Here is a 6,747-nt window from a genome sequence, read left to right on the forward strand (position 1 = left end):
GTGTGTAGCACGTATATGTAACATTTTAATACATTCAATGCTTTTATTTTTATTTAATCTCTTGATGAAACTCCTTTGTAGGGATGAAAACAGGCTAGAATAGGCATAGATGTCTTGTTAAATGTGACAGTAGTGACTAGGTGGCAGTAGCTGGACTCATATTCAGTTTTCCATCACCCCTGAAATCACAGTGATGATTTCTGCCTACAAATAAAATTATTCTGATGATGGGAACAGTTGTTCTTAAGTAAGACAACAAGAAGCAAAAAAAAAAAAAAAAAAAAAAGGCTGGGTGCAGTATAGTGTATAGAACATGTTACCATTTTTATGTAAAAAAAAAAAAAAAAAACTTGTAAGAAAAAGTCCTTTTACTGTTTCATTCTCTATCTATACACCTTTCATTTGGTTTTGAATTTTGGAGTTTTCCTTCCCTTTTGCCAACAAATCTCAAAGACACTCTGGGGTCCTGAATTTTCCTCCTCCTTTCCTCCCTTTCTCCATTCTCCCTACCTTTCTTTCCTCTTTCCCTCTTTTCTTTCTTCTTTTTCTCCTCCTTCCTCCCTACTATTCCAAGATTCACAAATCAATGATCGTCTCTCCCAACACTGAATGACTACTCACCAGTACTTGTCACTCCCACATATGCAGGGCTTAGTCAGTGCGGGACACCGTAACGAAGCACCAGAGACTGTGGCTTATAAAAACAGACATTTGCTTCCCATAGTTCTAGAGGCTGGAAGTCTGATATTAGGGTCCCAGCATACCAGCGGGGGCCATCTCCCTCACTGCAGTCGGCGAGGCTGCTCTCGGTATGTCCACCTGGCGGGGAGCAGGGAGCAGCCGCTCTCTGGACTCCTAGAAGGGCCGCAATGCCATTTCTGAGGCTCTGCCCTATGACCTCGTCTAACTGGGTCACCGAGTCACCAAGTCACCTCAAAGGTCCTGCCTCTGGAGACCATCACATCGCGGGGGACACTTTCAACATGTGAATTTGGGGAGACACAAACGTTCAGCCCATGACAATGACTCCGACATGAGCCTTGTCCCCATCTGGTCCGCTCCCTCCAGAGGGGTCTGGCTCACCTTCACTGCATCTCCTCCTGGGCACACCTCCCCGCTTCCTCTGAGCGCCTGCCTTCTCCCCTGAACTTTTGGGGAAAACCCTCCTAGTTACTCTCTCAACTTTTACATTTGATCCTCCTCACTGCAGACAAAATAATATTTAGAAGTCTTTTGATAATGCAAACTTTATCATTTTATTCCCTGGGAGAGGAGAATCCCTTAAAATACTGACTTTAGCATGAAGTACAAACTCCTTAACATGTCCTCTAAGGCCTACCACGTCTTAGCCCCTGCTCGCCTCCTCTTCCTTGTCCACCCCTGTCCCACCCCGCCGCGGCCCTACTGACCTTTATAAGCCCTCTCTGCTTTTCGTGGAGCTCTCACCAACTCTTCCCTGTCGAGAACACTCTCACGTCACCCACTCACCTGCATAACCTCCGTCCATCCTTAGCGGCTCAGCCGAAAGATTCCTCCCCCCAGGGACGCTCCAGGCCGAGCTTGGGCTTCCTATACATGTCATACCCTTTCTCTGAAGAACTTACAATCAGGTTCTAATGTTCCCACAGACTGTGAGCCCTACAGTGGCAGGGACCTCGTTGCTTCTCTCATCAAGGCGTCTCTAGTACCTCAACTTTATTCTTTGCCAAGGTGGTCCTGGCTATTCCTAATTCTTTACATTTCCATAAAAATTGGATAACCAGTTGTTACTTTGAACTAAAACCCCGCTTGATTATTAATTGGGATCACATTCGATCTACAGGTCAATTTGGAGAAAAACTGACAGCTTTACAACATTGAGCCTTGCAATTCATGAATATAATAGATCCATCAGAAAATTAAGTATTTAGTTTCTCAAAATGGCAAACAATTAGTTTAGACCCGAATGACTTTAACTGAGGCTAGCTTGAGTTGCCTCGAAACTCAATTTTAATCTCAGAGAGTGTTGCACGATTTCCAGTTTACCATTTCTTCTATGGTTAGTCCTGTAGGGTCTCCGACTGGATGGTGGGGTGGTTACCAGACACCTTCATACTTGGCCAGGCCTGACCCTCAATTTTGCTTTTCCCATCAAGCAGAGGTCGCTGAAATTCTGCTCTGCTACATAAGCGTTCGGTCCCCGGTTCCGCTCGGCTACTCAGCCGTGGGGAGTCATCAGGAGAGCCCGAGCACCGGCTGCCCCACGAGCTGGTCCCGGCAGTTGGTGGCGCCTCGCCCTCTACCCTGCCCTTGGAATGGATGTCCCGCCCACGGTCCCCGTCCCCGTAGCTGGAGCTGTTTCAAGGACACAGTCTTGAGCGAGCAAGCTGTTGCCGAGGTAACCTGGACAGTACATGTTACTGAGTCCCACGAAAGTCTCTACGTAAACTTCTAAGACTCTGGTGGGCGCGTGCGGAGACCTTCTTGCCTTTTCGTGCCTAAGACGAGCCTCGTGCGTAAGTTCCCTCGCTCGTTCCACCGGCCACCGGCCTCTTCCTTCCACCTCGCCTGCCCTCTGTGCACAGGGGGCGGTTTCAAATCTCAGCCGGGAAACTGCGACGCCGTGAACCAACATCAGCCACTTGGCTCAGAAAGAACAATGTCTCTGAGGAAAATGCCTTGCACACCAGGCTCGCCCGGATGTGCTTTTCTCTTCTCTGAGATCCGGATCCCATATCCAGGTTGTATTAAGAGCAGTTTAATGTCTTTAATATTATAAAAATTTTTCTACAAGTTTTTGCCGTTATCTTTTGAAAAGTTGGCCCGACTGTTACAGACGTCAGTAACGAAGGTCATGGTTGTAGTTTATGTGTTCAGCGAATCCCAAACAGTTGTGAATAAAGAGTCATAACATGTAGGGGGGACGGAAAACGCGGTCGTGGCAGTGCTGGTCGGTGACAGGGGTGGCGCCTTGCTCTCCACTCTGGGCAGGTCGGTTTCTCTACTCTCACCTGCTATCTTATTCCTGTTTGGGTGCTTTCAGGATTAAATTTGGTACCTATAAAACGAAACCTTAAATTGACCTCAGCATGAGATAAGATAGAGGCTTATTTATCTCACCTGTAAAAAAAAATTCTAGAAGTCTGATAACACCACAGTCATTAGGGTCGTGTTCCTTCTAGCTTTCTGCGTCACAAGAAATCTGTACCTTCTGTCATGATCTCGTCACGGTCTGCAACAGCTCTGAAGCTGCTACAATAATGTCTGTGCTGGCAGCAAGGAAAAAGACGGGGCGGCAGGAGGGGAGGGAACAGCACAGCCCATCTTAGGGTCATAGAGGTCTACCCCGCAGCTTTCCCTTTCCGTCTCACTGGCAGCTCCATTTGCAAAGGAGGATGTGGAACACGGTCCTTTGGGCAGAACATAATTGGAGTTTCGTGAATAAGAAAGACAGGGAGCTGGTTGCGAGATGACAGCACTAACAATCTGTGAGTTTTCCCTTTGCTCTTAGGATTAAGTGGAACAGAGTTTGCAGCATTACCTCCCTCCAGCCATAAGATCATCCCCGACACAGATCATTTTACTCGTCCTTTATAAAATCTACTGCAATTTACATCACTGCTCAGATCACCCCACTTATAAAATAGATTAAACTGTATAACCGACTATATTGCCACATAGCTATACCACGTAAACAAGCCTGACCTGAGACTCACCTGAAGAACACATGGGAATCACAGGTATTAAAGGTTTTTTTCCTTCTAAACTGTAGGCTCCTTGCAGGTAGGAAATAAGGTCTATTCATTTATGTACTTCCAAAATTTAGTCATATAATGAAATATGAAAATAGTAAAATTAATCAAAATGAATTAATGAGAATACAAAATAATTGAGAACAAAAATCTTTCCGGACGCTCAGAAGCTGTGACCTTTGCCGATGCAGCAATCCAATTTGTAAACTTCATTAGCTCCTTACCGTTTAGATCATAGTTCTGCCTTCTGCAAAAGAGCAGGCGTGCGTTTTAAAAAGTATATCTTTTAGTAAGCCTGTATGGCTACATGTCGTTTGTCTGCTTTAAATGCATGCCAGAATTCAACTTCCTTTAAACCAAAGAATGCAAAGTACACAAACCCATGAAATCAGTTCCTTATCTCTGAACTCTGTGAGCAGAATTCGAAAGCACTACTGCCGTTAGAACTCACCCCACATCATTCCCTCATATTGACTCAAGAATTTTCTTTAATTTCCTTTAAGTCTGACATATCTTTAAGTTGTTTCTAAGGACATTTAGGCAACTTTTTACCAACATTTCAACCAATTTTTCATTTCTCGGAATTTTTTTCTGGACCCATTTCAATATTCCATATATATTTGTATATATATGAGTTTTGCCACATACTCATTATATTATCGGCCTCTTCTCATTTATGGGAATGTGTTTTATTTGGTATTTCTTCTAACAATTCATGTTATTAAGGTTTATACGTGCTCCACTCTTAAGACTGAGGAATGAAAAAGGTCAATGGAGGATAAAATTTACCAACTATTTAATTTCTTGACATGAAACTTTGATCAAATTGGGGCAAATGAATTTTCAGAATCGTTTTTGTTAAAAAGTTGTTCTTTTCAATTTTACTTTAATGGCCAGTAAATGGTGCAGTAGAAAGAAATTGGAGTGGAAACCATAATTCAGTCATTCACTGAACAAATGTTTGTTGTCAGCTGTGCTCAGCCCCATTCTTAGTTACTAAGATGAACACACAATGTCAGAGAGGGGGGAGCGGGGAAGAGGAAGAGGAAGAGGAAGAAGCATGGAGGGCGGGAGGGAGGGAGGGAAGGAGGGAGGGAGGTCAAGACTGGTTATAGGGGAGGAGCTTACGCTCTGCAGTTACATAGACGAGATGAAATCCATTATCTCCCAATTAATAACTGGTTAAGTTATTTAATAAATCTCTTTAAGTCTCAGTTTCCTAAATCATACCTTAAAAATGGGGATACTTGATTCAAAGGAATATTTAGAGGAACTGAATATAAAGTTACTATCACTTTATAATCTGTACCGGATAGGAACAGAAAGAAATTGAGTCTTTCTGGTAAAACCTGTTCATAACATAAATAGCGAGTAGAGTCATTTAGATCAAGCGGTGATGTTTCGGGAGCACAGAAAATGGCTCTGGACCCCACAGGAGTATGGGGGCATAGTTGAGGTGGTGAGTGATGGAGCCAGGCTTCCTGCAGAGTCAAAGCTTCCCATAAATCAGATGAGGACACTTCGTCTGGGAAATGGAGTAAGGACAAGCACTCCAGGCAGGAAGAACAAGGGAGCACGGACATGGTGGCGACCCCAGCGCTGAGCGGTCTGATGTAACCAGGCACATGGTAAGTGCAGATGGCAGTGAACGAGGTAGGCGAGGCCAGGCTTTGAGAAGTTTGTGTCTCGATTGCCATGATACGGTGATGGCATTTCATCTTGTGGTTAATAAGGCGTTACAGAAGGTTTTCACTGAATAGGGAAGGGGCAGCCGTTGTGAGAAATTAGCTTGACGAGGAACTGACTGGAAGCAGACGGCCACTTGGGCGGCTGTTTCAATGAATATGTAAGCAAGAAGCTATGAGGAAGTGGCTCACAGGATAACTCCAGGTGATTCCTAGGTGGCAGGTGGGCCCAAACTCAGGCTGTTAGTCCCAGAGGATGGCTTTGTTCAAGAGTGAAGATGGTGATTTCAGTGTTTCATCTGTCGTGTTCACTTTTCTTTTGGAAATGAAAATGGAGATGTCCATTAAGCATCTGGAAACAATACTCTGAAGATGACTGTGGCTGTTGTGCCAGGGATGTCGATGTGGGCCACCTGCAGGTACAAGACAGGTGGGTCAGAGACAAGGAGAATATTCAGGAAGCATGTTCAGATTGAGGTGAGGTGTCAGTAAAATTCTAGGAAACAACCACAGTACAGAAATCAGAAAGGAAAAGGGAGTACTTACAGAAGAAAGACAAAAAACTTGCAGTGACAGTTCATGACGACCAGAAGATTTAGTGTCCCGGAGGCAACAGAATAAAAGCATTCAAGAAGTCTGAATTATCACAATTATTAAATGCACTGGAGAGTCTGGTAAAATAAGAATTTTTAAAAAGAGAGAGAGAGAGAGAGAAATTCAAATATCAATAAAGATCTTATTGAAGCTGTTTCTCTAAAGTGATAGAGGTAGAAACCAAATTATATTGGGTTAAATAGGAAAGCAAATGTACAACAATTTTAATACATTTATTGAGGTAAAACTGACATACAATAAATTATACATATTAAAGTGCACAATTTGATAAGTTTTGGTGAGTGTGTTTCTGTGTGGGTGTTTGTAGGTGTGTGTCTAAAATTTTTTTTATATATAAAATCTCCACCCCATTTCTTGGCACAAAGCTCCTAAAACCCTTGCCAGTTAGAGATGTCATGAGAACAAAGGGCGGGATTTCTGTTTATCCTTGCAAAGAGACGAACAGTAAAATAATAAAGCATAAAATCCAGATTACATTCTTCTTCCTTACACATTTTGATGGGGTAAAGTAATTAGTAAATAATTGTACAGATAATGTTGAAATTGATAGAGGAGGTTTATTATTGAGTGGAAGGCAAATTCATATTAACTTTTATTATGGAGACTTTCAGCCTTGTGCTTAGGTGTCTTGAGCCACATGGTCGCCCTTCCTCCAAGACCCAGACTCGTTCTCCTTTGAGGCGGAATCTGGTGAGCAGGTTCCAGTTTTGCTACTT

The sequence above is a fragment of the Pteropus vampyrus genome, unplaced genomic scaffold (genome assembly GCF_000151845.1).
Source record: "Pteropus vampyrus isolate Shadow unplaced genomic scaffold, Pvam_2.0 Scaffold451, whole genome shotgun sequence".
Classification (NCBI taxonomy): domain Eukaryota; kingdom Metazoa; phylum Chordata; class Mammalia; order Chiroptera; family Pteropodidae; genus Pteropus; species Pteropus vampyrus.